General features: G+C 30.1%; 1 protein-coding gene across 2 annotated transcripts in view; it reads right to left on the reverse strand.

Annotated features, from left to right (window-relative positions):
• Positions 1 to 707: 707 nt before the first annotated feature.
• Positions 708 to 15,841, reverse strand: part of ko (Stork-head domain-containing protein knockout) — a 75,154-nt gene continuing 60,020 nt past the window's right edge. The window contains exons 5-6 of one of the 2 annotated variants that reach the window (XR_013028831.1): positions 2,073 to 2,235; positions 708 to 1,781 (exon numbers count right to left, since the gene is read on the reverse strand). The gene's annotated coding sequence lies outside the window, so the exon portion shown is untranslated. Of the gene's footprint in view, positions 2,236 to 15,841 lie in introns of both variants that reach the window. The other variant, XR_013028830.1, reaches the window with a different exon arrangement.

A 15,841-nucleotide genomic window follows, 5' to 3' on the forward strand; every position in this document is an offset into this window, starting at 1 on the left:
TTGTAAGTTTTGATTTTACTTTATTATGTGTTTAACCATCACAGGACGAGTTAACTCTTTGTTGAAGGTTTTATATTGTTATTTGATTTTTTGTGTCTAATTTATTGCTTAATAAATTTATTATTATTATTATTATATTATAGGTGTCACAATGGGCAAACATACAATTAAGTATGATACGCAATATGGACACCAGCCACTTTCATGTTCCAGCAATCAGATGTTTCTTGATACATAACTGTTGGATATCAGTGTACCTAAATATCGTATATGAGAGAAAAAAAAACATCATAGGTGTCACAATGGGCAAATATAAAATTAAATATAAAACTCCAAAGAATAATAGAGGGTGGAGCAAAATATTAACTAAATGCTGAGACTGCCTAAATGAGAAGTAGTCAAAACCACAGCTTAATACTGATCAAGAGTACGTGTATCTACTCAAAAGGATTCTACTTATTATGATGAAACAAGTTTTTAACTCTAATATGCTGTTTCAATACACCATCACTATAATTAAAAAAGGCAAAGTAATATTTCTTATTTCAGAATATTAATGTTAGAGTAGTAGAACCTATGTTATGTTTCTGGAATAAAACTACTTTGTTTGTAAAAGATACTATTATTGTGCTTTACAAACCTACCAGCGATGTTTCATAGATTTGAACAATAAATGTAATATTTGCATAAACTATTACACAAAAATATTTTTCACATTTAATGTTTATTAGCTATAAATGAAATACATTATACAAATGACCCATAGGTATCTATCTATACATATATATGCATTTTTATTAGTAGTTCGATACACATACAATGCTAATAATATCAATTGATTTCAATTACTACACACTTAAGTTTACCAAAGTTAAAAACAGGACAAATTAACTTTCCATTCAAATGATGTACAAGGTAACATAGAGTAATATAATATTACGCTCTTTTTACATGCACCAATTAACTATTAAGAAAAGCATATATCTTGATCTCTTAGCTACGGTAGCATTATTTAAGCTGCTGTAGCAACACACTTAATATGCTATAGTTTCCAAAATTGCATTTAAAACTTTATAAATAAATAATATTATCATCAGAGTTGTTAAAAAACACTGGGTTTCACAGCTTTTCTAGAAAAGTCTGAATAAAATAAGGTAAAACTTCATGGAAATATAACACTTTGGGAACTGTTAAACTACAGTAACTATGTGTTATCATAAACATACCACTTCAACAAACAGAAAACTGTTCAACCACTTTTAACACAAGTAAATATTTTAGCTGCAAGTGGTTATAATAAAGTTGCAAACATTCAATGAGAGCCCTTGAAAATACAATATCCGTCTTTGTTCAGCTTAGTATAATGAACAATGTTACCTCTTCCAACAATCAGTAAAACTTAATTTTACATTCAGAGACAGAATCTTTATTAATAGTGATAGCAAAACAAAATTGTTTAACCTACATCACAACTATAGGTTCGATACTCATAAACTACACTATCGTAGTTTTTTCTTTACTCTAAACTATACAAGTTGTTACAACTCTTTGCATAAAACCACACAAATTAGTTCAAAATGCTGTGGTTATATATAAAATAAAAACAAAACAACATTAACAATATACAGAAGCTCTTTAGGAAAATCCTCTGTCAACTAATCAAAACTCCATCATCTTATATTCATTGTATGTTGCCAATTAGCTTATCACATTTTCTAACATTAAAAACTACTGTTACAATACCATATTGTGTTGAGAAAATGTGCATTTCTTCTTTAAACCTATAACAAAAACTTGAAATCAATATATAGCTTATAATGTTAAAAAATTGTTTTACAATACTACTCAAAAGAAAAATGTTTTCTACAAATACCTATCAAGAGAAAATTGTAATTCTAATGTAATACTAGTCCCTGATAAATGCATACAAACATTTGCACTAATATTTCTAGTATTTGTTAAGCACATTCAATATTAACTGATTTGTAGTACAGAACTCAGGGCTTGAAATTAATAGTCACCAGAGATTTAAAAATTGGAATGGGCGACTTAGAACTTGCTAATAAACTCACCTGGTGAGTGAGTTGATTTGAAGTGTCCAAAATTTCTACATGCTGGCAACAACACGTGATGACATTTAAGTGGCAATCATTATTTGTCTGCCATTTGATAGGTTCACTTTGTAGACCCAATATGCAGCTGTCTTCTGTCACTCATGGGTTGCACCTCCAAGAACTGGAACAATAACAAGATGCAACACTTTTGCTCACATGTAAGTGTCAAGATTATGCATTCTGAATTTTTTTTTTTCCTTTTACATAGCTAATTGTTATACCTGAACCACAAAACCCCTATGTGGAATTATTTCTAGTCTGTTTTTTCCTTATTTTTTATAAAAAGATATGTAACAGTGCATAATCTAGTTGGGCTGGTAAGCTATGAAGTTAGCTTCAAACCCTAAGAGTCCTGTTGATAATAAAAAAAATTGTGTAACCTCAGTAATACCTCACTCTTTTTAACTTACTATTTACATACTTAACTTATACTTGTATGATACTAATTTTATCAGTTTTAGATTTAATTTGTTTAATGGTAAGTGAAAATTAATCTACACAAGAAAGTGTTATTAAAACACCGTAACTTTAAGTTTTTATATCCTTGTAATACACAGCCACAAAAAAAGATGTCACAGTTATTTCATATGAATAAAAATATATTTGTGATAAAATTGTATAATATAAATATAATACTTTAATAAAATGAAGGCTATCAAAAAGACACTTGTAGAGTACTCAGGAGGTTATCTATATAAACTTACATCTCAAATACAAAACAACTGTATCTCTAACTATTACACTACCTTTAGATTACCAGTAGTCAACTTCTCATTGTTGGAAAGTAAAAATATAACCTTTAAAAATTACTAACATTAGCTATAATTTCTGTTTTTGAATATAAAAAAGTATTTTTCCTAATAAAATGTGACTCTTAATAGGTCTGACAAAAATGGTATCAGCATATATATCTTATCCAAACATTAAGTACTAGCTACAGAAACAATGTTCGTACAAAATAGATAATCCATTTTTTATTAAAACTCAAGTAACAATAAAAAACCATCACTTATGTTTCAAAAGCAAAGCAGCCAGTATTTACTATCAACTAGTTACTAGGAAAATAATATTGATGAGAAAATAGTTATAGGAAAAATAACTAACAATTTGATATACATAAAATTTATGTCAGGATACAAAAATAATCAAACAAAATTCCATATTAATGACAATACTGAAAACTTTTAATCTTTTAAACTAAGGTATGAACAGTTTCATACTTCCATGCATTTTTTAATATTACCACTTTAAACAACTGTAGTGATATAATTCATATTGATCAACTACTGACATCTCTGTTGATGTGAATAAGTAAGGCGAAGAAAAAAGTGCAGAATATCTTTTTTGGAAAAAAATATCAACATAAACAGCATTAAGAAAAGGAAGATAATAATGACATAACCTTTTTAAACAGGACTTCACGAAAAGGAAGACAATAATGGCATAACCTTTTTAAACAGGACTTCAAGAAAAGGAAGGTAATAATGACATACCCTTTTTAAACAGGACTTCACGAAAAGGAAGACAATAATGGCATAACCTTTTTAAACAGAACTTCAAGAAAAGGAAGGTAATAATGACATAACCTTTTTAAACAGGACTTCAAGAAAAGGAAGGTAATAATGACATAACCTTTTTAAACAGGACTTCAAGAAAAGGAAGGTAATAATGACATACCCTTTTTAAACAGGACTACACGAAAAGGAAGACAATAATGGCATAACCTTTTTAAACAGAACTTCAAGAAAAGGAAGGTAATAATGACATAACCTTTTTAAACAGGACTTCAAGAAAAGGAAGATAATAATGACATAACCTTTTTAAACAGGACTTCAAGAAAAGGAAGGTAATAATGACATAACCTTTTTAAACAGGACTTCAAGAAAAGGAAGGTAATAATGACATACCCTTTTTAAACAGGACTTCACGAAAAGGAAGACAATAATGGCATAACCTTTTTAAACAGAACTTCAAGAAAAGGAAGGTAATAATGACATAACCTTTTTAAACATGACTTCAAGAGAAGGAAGGTAATAATGACACAACCTTTTTAAACAGGACTTCAAGAAAAGGAAGGTAATAATGACATAACCTTTTTAAACAGGACTTCAAGAAAAGGAAGGTAATAATGACATACCCTTTTTAAACAGGACTACACGAAAAGGAAGATAATAATGACATAACCTTTTTAAACAGAACTTCAAGAAAAGGAAGGTAATAATGACATAATCTTTTTAAACATGACTTCAAGAGAAGGAAGGTAATAATGACACAACCTTTTTAAACAGGACTTCAAGAAAAGGAAGGTAATAATTACATAACCTTTTTAAACAGGACTTCAGAATAAACACAATAAATACATTGATTTTTGCTTTTCATATATTTATACAAAAACCTTTAAACAATTGTTTATGTATAAAAATTAAATTGAACCTTAATATAAAAAATGTAAAATTGATACAGAATGTTTTACAGTTTTCAAAACCAAATACTGTAAACACTTTTCACACTTGAAATGATGGTAAACACCTTAGTTCACCATGGGCTTCTATTCCATGTAGCAAGTTCACTGTTCTAAAGCAGTATTATAATAATGCACTAAAACTTAAAGACAAAACATTTATATTGAATATTAACAGTTGCAGACATCACAAAAAAATTCCTGTTATTAGTTTAAGAACAATTTTGATAACCATATGAATGATAACGTCTTTATATTTGTTCATTTTATATTTAAACCACTGAATGCTGACTCCCTTATAGGTTACAGTCTGCCTCTGACAGTCGGATGTGAGTATGTCATACATGGTTTGCTAACCTTCTGCAGTCATAGTCAGTGGGTTAATAGTTTTAGTTTGGTTGAGAGGATAGGAGAGCCTGGTGGACCAAAAGACCACTTGTTGTCCCTAAACATTGTTTTGTTATAAAACCTTGATACCAACACATAATATATAACTTGAACAAATAAACTACCTTAAAAAATGAAATGGGAACATTGGATGCCTTAAAATAAACTGCTCAAATCATGATATTGATACAAATAATTCTTGCTAGAGAAATTGTATCGGTTAATCTCATGAAATAAGACTGATTTGAAGAAAACTGAATAGGTGAGTGAACTGGTATTTTACTACAAGTTTAAATGTTATGAATTCCATACAAATAATGATATATATATATAAATGTTTAGGATGCATATAGCAAAGAATGTGAATGAAGAGAGAGAACAAGGTTGTCCACTATTACTTAACAAAGGTTGTCCACTATTACTTAACATTTTTATGTAGCTTATTAATTCATGCATTTTCAAAGAAATTTTCTAATCATTTAAATAAAGCTAACAAATTTCATCTTATAGTAGAAATGAAACATAGAAATATTTCAATTCACATTGTACTTGCTGCTAGTTTGGTTCTGTTAATCAGCAAATATGTTGGTTTTTTTAAACATTCTTCTGTTTTGACCAGTAATATCTGTCTTTCTTTTCAGTATTACCTACATGGCATATGCAAGGGCTTCATCAACTAGTGTTATGTTTTAAAATTCTGTTAGAAGTGGATATTTACATCATCTGTACTGTGCATGAAACACACAGCACCGATAATGTGTTTTACAGACACTGTTTGTTTAGCTACTGAAAATATACAATAACAGTTATTATTTCAAGTAACTCTGCAAGAGTGGGAAAAAAAAATGTAAAAGTAGACATGGTATCAGTAGAGTTAATGAGGTATCTATGTTTGTGGTATAGATGCAGAAGATGCTAGAGACATTAATTAATCCAGCAGTAGAATGCCTGATTAATACAAATGAACTAGGAACAAGTGTAATACAAATGGAAATATTTCCTCATCCATGTTCCATTTTCTTTTTAATATGATCATTTTTCAACTGTATTATAGTACTTACAGGATTTAACAACTTTGAAACATACATGGACATGTTACATAAGAACATTAAAGTTCTGTGGTTAAGTATAATGTGTTCTAGTGAACAACCAGAAAAACAATCCATGTAATTAAACTCACTATTTACCACCCACACAGACAATCTAAACATTTTACAACTTAATGTAACATTTTCCTAAGATAATTTAACTTCCAACTTAAGTGATCAGGTATTATCCCATATATTGATGTGTTTTATTTAGGTTTGTTTTGTTTTTGAATTTTGTGCAAAGCTGCTTGAGGGCTATCTGCACTAGCCATCCCTAAATTAGCAGTGTAACACAAGAGAGAAGTTAGCTAGTCATCACCACCCACTGCCAACTCTTGGGCTACTCTTTTACCTACAAATAGTGGGTAACACCAAACATACTTGCCCTATCAGTTGTGACAGGGACTCGAACCTGCAACCCTCAGATTAAGAGTCTAGTGCTTTAACCTTCTGGCCATGTTTTATTTAGGAGACTGATTATTGTGGAATAACAGGAATGATCCCCACCCTCAGTTTACTTCAAATTAGTTTTATTTCATTAAGTAATACCCTACAACTGTTTTCAGAAGGACTTTTTTGTTAGTATCATGATTTAAGTAGTTTATTGAAATGTATACTAGGTATTTTTAACTTACATACATAAACTAAATATTTGTAAGTGACAAAAAGAAAAGTTCTGTACTAAAGAAATGTAATGTTTTGCACATTTTGATTCAACATTTTCATGGTATAAATTAAATAACAAATTAAGTATTACCAATGATGATGATGGATCTTCTGACAGACATAAATATTTATTGATGTGAATTATTGGTGTATGTAATAAATATGTTTGTAATAATAAAGAAACATGATTAGTATATTCAGGAGGTTCTGATATCATATGCTACATATTTTAAAAATTTCATTAGTATTGAATTCAAATTGCATGAAAGTAAATCAGATATTAATAAAACACATAATACATTTTTTGATACACTAACAAGTTCAATATCCAATGTTTAGATTAATTATAATATTATAATGAAATTCTGTTGTAACAAATGGGTTCTGTACATCTCAAATTATAACTATCTCCAAGATCCAAATTATTAAAAAATATTAATTTAATTATTTGAACTATCTATCTTGGTTATGCAGTGATATAATTCATAGCTGTTGACATAAATATAAGATTCTTTATGTTAGACAAGTGCTACTCCTGAGAATTTTTATATTAATAAGACAATATCAGTAGAATGTGTGAAACTGTATTAGTACAATTCTAATGTTATACAGTTGTGATGTTATCCTTCAATTAAGTACATACAGCTTATACCAAAGGAAGTTTGATTTTGAAGAACCTAAAATTTAGTGTCCTATCTGATACTTAATAAATATTGAAATGAAGGACAACAAATTATCAGTTTCATATAATATAAATCTCAGTTCAATAAAACAATCAACATGGACTTATTATTTAAGACTCATGACTTAAAAGCTTTTATACTTGAATAAACTGTGCATCAGGATTTGTGACATATTTAATTTTACTGCTAGTTGCAATTATTTTATCAAAGCTTTAACCAAAAAATTAAAGTGTATAAGACTCCAGTAGGAAAACAAAGTGTCCACATGCAAGAATAAAATTTGGTATAATGAAAGTTTATGTCCAATTTCTTAAGACCTCTAATAAAACAACTAAAATTCACAAAAACAATAAAGTTTACAGTCATGAATATTGATGTAATTTATTTAATCCAAACTTGGAGCAATGTATTTCATGCGATTGAAAATCAAATAATACACTTTAATTACGTAATTAAATTATGTAATTTTCATGGAGAGGAGACTGTTTATAAACATAATGAAGCAACTGAAGAAACATTATAACAACAAAGTGGAGCGTACATTTGAAAGGGAAGGTAAAATAATAAAAAGAAAATTAGAAAGCAATATTAGTAAGATAGATAAGAAAAATATGTGACAGTAAAATAAATACAATAATAAAATCCCATCTCTTCTTGATTATGGAAAGACAAACATTTCTTACAAGAACCTACTGAAATAACAGTATCTCAAAATACAACTACAAGACTTATGCCATCCATTTTGGATGTAAGTATAGCTAGTGAGAAAGTTGTGGTCAGAAAAACATAATAAGAACATCATTGTTCAAGATGTAATTACTTATAAAAGAAATTAGAACACAACTTCCAGTTACAGCCTTCACATCTTCAATATCTGAATGCCATACTTCTGAAAAAGTGTTCTGTCAGGGACATTTTGATACAATCAAGATGGCCTCTTTGATGCAGTGGAAATCTCAGACCCTGGCTAAGTTATCAGAATAGAAGGGTGTATTTTTCTGCTTGGTTCCAAGTCAAATGTCTGGAAATTTTTGCTTTTATAGATAGAACAACCATTATGACACAATGGAAGGCACTAAAAAGATGGATAAGCGAGGTAATGCTTCATGGTCAAATAAAGTATGAGTGCAAATAATTTTGCAATGGGAAAAAAATTTTCTATATCTTGAATTTAATGGTGTAAACAGGGCTACACTTCTTGCATCATGTGAAAAAAGTTTGCAATATATAAGTCAGGAAACAACAAAATAACTTGTAAGTTACATTTATCAAAGTGTGTAAAATCATCACTTATAGTACATATCAGAATTCCAGTTGAAAATATACGAAATTTCTTTTGTAATCTCATTTCACTGAATGGAAAAATATATTGCCAACTGTATATTAAAATAAGTTGACAATGGTATAAACATTTTTAATCTAAACAAAAGAGTGATTGGATTTTATATTGATTTTGAGAGTTCCAATAATTTACAAAAGTAGTTTTTGCAAGCACTTAGTAGTAATGTTGAATGGAATTTCTTAAAGAGCTCCTGGACAACCATAAGGGTTGCACCAAGCACAGTGGCCACAAGAGTAAAATATGGTGATGCGGAAGTTTGAGAGCTGTCAACAACTATGGGATTAACCAGATGGAAAAACTATTTCTACTATCAGAGAGCTGAAGATATTACCATGCAAGTAGAGATTTAGTACAACAAATGTACAGATAGTTACAGATTACAACTTACTCTGAAAGCCATGCAAGATCTAGTGTTTGTGTCAGTGAATGTAGATCCACTAGATGTACCAAATCTACAAATGTATGCAATTCTGATTAAGACAAGGACACCATGTAGCAACTGGTAACTTCAGAGTATGGAGATCACTCCTCAGAGAATCTCCATTACACATGAAGTTTTCATTTAAAGGTAAGATTTTTCCTTGTTAAATTTTAAAAATATAGTTTCTTAAGAGTCATAAAAAAACATGCATTTCTACATCTCCAATGTCACATGGAAGTGTTGATGATCATTATCATCCATTCTTCTCTATTGCTGATATTCTTCAAGAATTCTATGTTATTATTCACTATTCCTAATCATTATGAATGCATCAAATGTTTCTTTCCTTATCACATGACTTATGAACTCATCTTGTCTTATATTTTTATAATGCTGTACATGATGTTCTCTTGTTCTAATACTTGTTCACTGCCTTTCTTCTCAGTCCATACTATTTCCAACATTCCCTTTATGAACCAAGTTTCGGCTGGTTTGAGTTTTCTTTCAACTTTCATTGTTATTCTTATAGTTATTGTAGATATTAACTTTTGTAGCTGTGCTGATTATCAGCAAATCTAGGTTGAAGAAATATCAAAAACACACATGTGGAAGTGTATACAGGTTATACCCACAAAGATGATAATTCAGTAATCACAAGTCAAACATTCAGGTATACTAAACGAAACATGCAAAGGAAAGTCTTTCAGAAAAATTACTAAACATATAAATTTTTAAGCTCTTTATCTGTTATACAGAGAATTTTTTTAATTGTCTTTGTATAACAAGAAGTTAATCATTCTCTGGAGAATTCTTATTGTAAACACTGCAGAATACATGAGTTGATATATTTCATATGTTTTTACAGCAAAGTCAAGTCAGCTTACTTCTGTGCATCTGCTTTGTTGCTCTTTAGAGTAACATTTCAGTGTCATGTAAACAGTCTAATGATACAAGCAGTGATTTGCTGTTTTATTTTTAGTTAATTTCAACTTCAGTCATTGACAGTAAAATAAAAACAAAGCAAATGTGAAATGTTTAACAGTTTAAACTCTGAAGAGAAAGAATTTGAAACTTCATGATCAGTAATTTAAAAAAAAGGCAACTCACAAACACACATCCTGCACACATTAAACAAAACTGAGGGCAGAGGCATAAGATTTGAAAACTGAGTACTGCAATATTGTCAATACAAAATCCAACTTTCTATGTCTCACTGCCATAGAGAACATTTGGAAGCAGTCAGAAGGGTGAACTTAATGTTAAGGATTTACTTTTATCATATTCAAAACAAAACCTGATTTTCTTAACAATTACCTGTCTTTTTATTTTGTTCATTATATTTATGTGTTAAGCATTTACATAGAAGAAAAAAAAACAACTGGTGAAACACTGTCTCCTTTCCTTTTCTGGAATATTAACAACCAAAGATAGCATAAATGTTAAATTAAAACACTCCTGGCACATATACTATCATATAAACTATATTTTGGTATGATTGTATAAACATATAATCTTATACCTAGTGCAACATCAATACATCAGGTTTTATTAGCCATACTACACATTAGTACAAACTCCAATGCCAATTGCATAAAAATCTGTGATGATGAGAAAATCCACCTGTAGAGAAAATTATACATGTAAAAACAGCTGGTATGGGTAGAGAAAGCACTATGTAGAGGAGCGAACAATGTTTCGACCTTCTTTCACCATCAAAGGTTGAAACATTGTTCGCTCCTCTACTAGTGCTTTCTCTACTCATACCAGCTGTTTTTACATATAAATTGCACAAAAGTTAGAGCTGAAACACCTATTTCCATTCACGATATTATATTAATTTGGTTTAATCTGCATTATTGTATTTCAGATTATTATAAATACATACTTAGCCATGCATCTCTCTCAACATATTTGTATGGGCATATACACACACACACACACACACATAAATATACTTATATCTTTATTTACTGTTAAGAAAACATAAATACTTTCAAATCATTATTTGTTTTATAATAATTTGTTTCTTTACAAATTTATCTTCATTCTTAAGTATTTAAGAACAAATTATATATATATTTTTTAAAATACAAGTAGAGTTAAACAAGAGAATGACAGTTATTGTCACTAATAACCCTATGATATAAAGAGAGACCCTGCAGCTTTTGAAGATTCTGCTGTGTTCTGATATAAAGTTTAACGTTATTCTCTCGAGAGTTAGCTGAGTAAACAATTCATGATTATAACATGCTCAATCTTTACTGAAGGTTGCTTTTAACACTGATAGTTGTTTTGTTAACCTTTTAATTATCTGTGTTATGCATGTTCAAAGCTGTTTTAATGTGAGGTCCTATACTGATAGCTATAGTTTTGATGACTACCTGCAGTGACCCTGGTTTCAACATAGAGAGATTGTGTCCACAACTAATAAAATTTATGCAGTCAAAGTGTTCAAGTACAAAACTACTTAGAAATATTGTCAGGTATGGGTTCTGACAAAATAATGTGATGATGTAAAGTGAACTATTGTTTTTTGCTTGTGCTATATCTCTTGAAGGCCTTATAGGAATTTGTTAACAATAACTTGATGGTATCTGTTTAAAGATTAGGAAACTAACATAGATCAAGAAAATAACACACCAAGCATAACATGAGAAGCACTTAAGTTGAAAAAATTAATCCACAAACTGGCAGTATATACTCATAATAGAGGGTGACCCAAAATTATCTACCTTACTTCATACTTTAACAATTAAAGAACTAGAGAAATACAACCATACAGTTTTCAACATTTCATAGCCCAACTATTCAAATTTTATTGATATGTCAGTACCATTCTACACAAACACTACCAGAGGCTCTTAGCACATCCAACCAATATATAATTTCAACTTACAGTTACAGTGACATCTGTTAACCTGGTCTTTAACTCCAGTGTGTTTTATATAGGTGTTTGTGATACAAAATATCCTTAACATACCCTGAAAGAAAGAAGTATACTGAAGTGATGTCTGACAAGTGTGGAGGCCTGGGAACTGACCCACCCTCATCAGTACATTGCAATGAGCCTTTTCCTGCATGGCTCCCATTTTATGGGGTAATACTACTTGTTGGAGTGAAAAACATGACATTAAAAAACTGTTTGAGATGGGCTACAAAATGTTGAAAACTGCATGGTTATATTTCTTTAGGATTTAATTATTAATTTTCAAATAGGAAAGATAATTTTGGACCACCCTCTCTTGTATAAACCCTGAAGTTTAAAGAACTAGGGACCTCTAACATATTTTATGTATAAAAAGTAATATCAAAAAAAATATAATAGGATTGACATCTTAATATAGTCAAAACCAGACCTATGAGTAACAACACAAAACATATGGGATCCATCACTCGAAACCAAAAATATATGAGTAATGAAAGTTATAGTTACTGTACACATTTAAAATACTTTTAACTCAAAATACAAGTATTGTAAATTATCAGGATTTTTCCACAGCTGAAAGGAGGCATTACAATGTGATGATCAATCCCACTATTTATTGGTAAAAGAGTTGCCCAAGGGTTGGCAGTGGGTGGTGATGGCTAGCTGCATTCCCTCTTGTCTTGCACTGCTAAATTAGGGACAGCTAGCACAGCCCTCAAGTAGCTTTGTGCAAAATTCAAAACAAACCAAACCACTAAAAGTTTCATTTTTAAATGTCAAATAATCAAGATATTTGACCTTCAGAGGAATGTTGCCAAGCTGGTGTTTCTTTGACCCCAGAGTTGTAAAAAATATAAAGTCACCCAGAACATCTACAGAATGTTAAACAAATCTCCAATAACACCAACTGCAATAATGATATATCACAATCAACTGAGTTAAAATTTCAGCAAGTGCTAAAAATGAAAAAGTTTTTTAACCCCACTAAAACATAATTATTCAAATTTCTTTATCTATTCACATACAAGTCCATATATTTTTATTACAGTTATCCCAATACAAATTCTAAATTATTTTATAATTAAAGTAGAAAATTTAATCCCTTTCTATAACTAGAAAATACGTAAAACACCGAAATAATAAAACTTCATAAATTATCAACATGTAAGTAATATTATCACAACATTAAGCACTGCTGTCAACCATCCTAATAATTGAAATGTTATAAAAATCTTCAAGAAATGTGACTACATATAAGTTGGAAAGATGGTGTTTCGGAAAGTCACTCAAACCTGAAGCCATTCACTAACAACTCCTCACTAATCAGAACAAATAGAAAAATACAGTATTACCTGAGAAATGTGGGTTTGGTCCATCTATGCAAGTGGTTCCTTGGCTTGATTTTTAAATCCTCAGATCTGCTAATTCCCTTTACAAATAAACATCTCATGACCAATGATTGAACTCTCTTCAATACTTACATTCTACAATTTACTGATATTTATCTCTATCAGAACATATATCCTTCTTTATGGTTTACCAACTGCATCTTAAATTCTCACCTGATCTTTGAACTCAAATGCTTTTGGTTTTCTATATAAAAAAGAGGCAAAAACACTAAGATAAGGATGAAAGTATGGCTTACATAAGAAATGCATTTCTCTGTCATTACAAACACACACAGCATGTTCATATTGATATGTGAAGTTTCAGTCACTTTGCTACAAAAGATAAGTAGATGAAATTTAGTTTCCTTTTAGTTCAAAAAAGATGTACATTCCTTATGTTTTGCTTTCACTTTATTTGTGAACTTTAAATCAATCCTCACAATTGTAAATGTTACAATTTCTACTGCTCCTTTACTTACATTTACCAAAAGTCATTTGCTGTCTTTGATACATGCATATGTTCCCTAAAATCCTATGGGAGATTCCTATAAAATATCTTTTAAAATTTACAGATAATCAAAACCAAGGAATAAATAACAGTTATGATAACAGGTGTTAACAAAATGCTTGTTTTAATTACTCTGGAGTGATGTTTCATCAATATCTATACAACTTTATATTATTTTCATCAGGTAAACCTGTGTTTAAAATAACATATCCATGTTTAAATATCCTCAAACCACAAAATCTTTATCACTGATTTTGTTGGTTGTGATTGATATGACAAAAATATAGTAAATACTACAAACCAGTGTAAACCAGCTGTATTAAATATAAATACTACAAACCAGTGTAAACCAGCTGTATTAAATATAAATACTACAAACCAGTGTAAACCAGCTGTATTAAATATAAATACTACAAACCAGTGTAAACCAGCTGTATTAAATATAAATACTACAAACCAGTGTAAACCAGCTGTATTAAATATAAATACTACAAACCAGTGTAAACCAGCTGTATTAAATACATAAGTTTTAAACACAAATAACGTGCAGGGTTTTACACTGTTCATTTGTGGATGTTAATATTTTAACATGCAAGTTTCAACCAACTTGGACAACCAAGTTTTGTTTTATTCTGAAAAATAACTGGGAGCATGCATGTGCAAAGTGTTTTTGCAGGAATACAAAATGATGCAACTATTACATATCTACAGTTTCTTTGTTTTTGGAATTTCGCAGAAAGCTACACGAAGGCCATCTGCACTAGCCGTTCCCTAATTTAGCAGCGTAAGACTAGAGGGAAAGCAGCTAATCATCACCACCCACTGCCAACTCTTAGGCTACTCTTTTACCAACGAACAGTTGGATTGACCGACACATAATAACGTCCCCATGGTTGAAAGGACGAGCACGTTTGGTGCCACCCTCAGATTACGAGTTGAACGCCTCAACCCACCTGGCCATAATGAGCCGACATATGTACAGACTATCAATGTCAATCAAAGAAGTTAATAGTAAATTAGTTATGTACCATACACCCAAACGAGATGGCTTTTCATCAACTTACTGCAAAACAATAAACACCTACTACTGTTTATGTCTCAGAAAGAAAGCAGTGTGTTAACAGCATTATTGTAACTACGTTAAACAACCATGGCGACTTGTAAAAACCTGACAAAATCCAAAGATATACAAATAATTGATCTGTTTTATGATTAAGGTTCATAAATGTAGATAAATTAACATGGACTTTTCTCTGTGTTAAAATATTTGAGACCTTTTGGTCTTCTTATTTGAGCCTAAATCAAGCAACAATGTACAGAACAATAAAAGTGATTATATATGTTTAATAACTCTAATATCAGATGTCATTTATTGTTATGTCCATTGCCTTGACACTCATTTTAATGCAGTGTTCCACAGGAAGAAAGAATTGTCATTCTTGGTGCATTGTTGCCAATGGAGGCTTTGGTAAGAGGGATGAAAGCTTAAAATAAGATATTTTATGTGAAGAAACGTGTGTATAATTCTTCAAACACATACATACATCTAATAAAATGTACATGAAGTTTTACTTCGTGTAACTGGAATTAATTTTTTTATCTCCTTGAAGTATTAATTGCTTTAATATTTGGTATCATCTGTAGCAGGTGTTAATAGAGAGTTTTAGTGTAATACCATTGTTTTCCCTATAAACAATAGCAATAATAACAATAAATGAACAATGTAATTATATGTATTTATTTTTCTTAAGTTGTATATATGTATCCTCAGGAGTACACAAAAATTATGGAAGTCAGATACTGTAGACACACATGTGCATCTAGAAATCTACTAAGGGAAACATTTTGAAAATTAAC

Source organism: Tachypleus tridentatus, chromosome 6 (assembly GCF_004210375.1).
Source record: "Tachypleus tridentatus isolate NWPU-2018 chromosome 6, ASM421037v1, whole genome shotgun sequence".
Classification (NCBI taxonomy): Eukaryota; Metazoa; Arthropoda; class Merostomata; order Xiphosura; family Limulidae; genus Tachypleus; species Tachypleus tridentatus.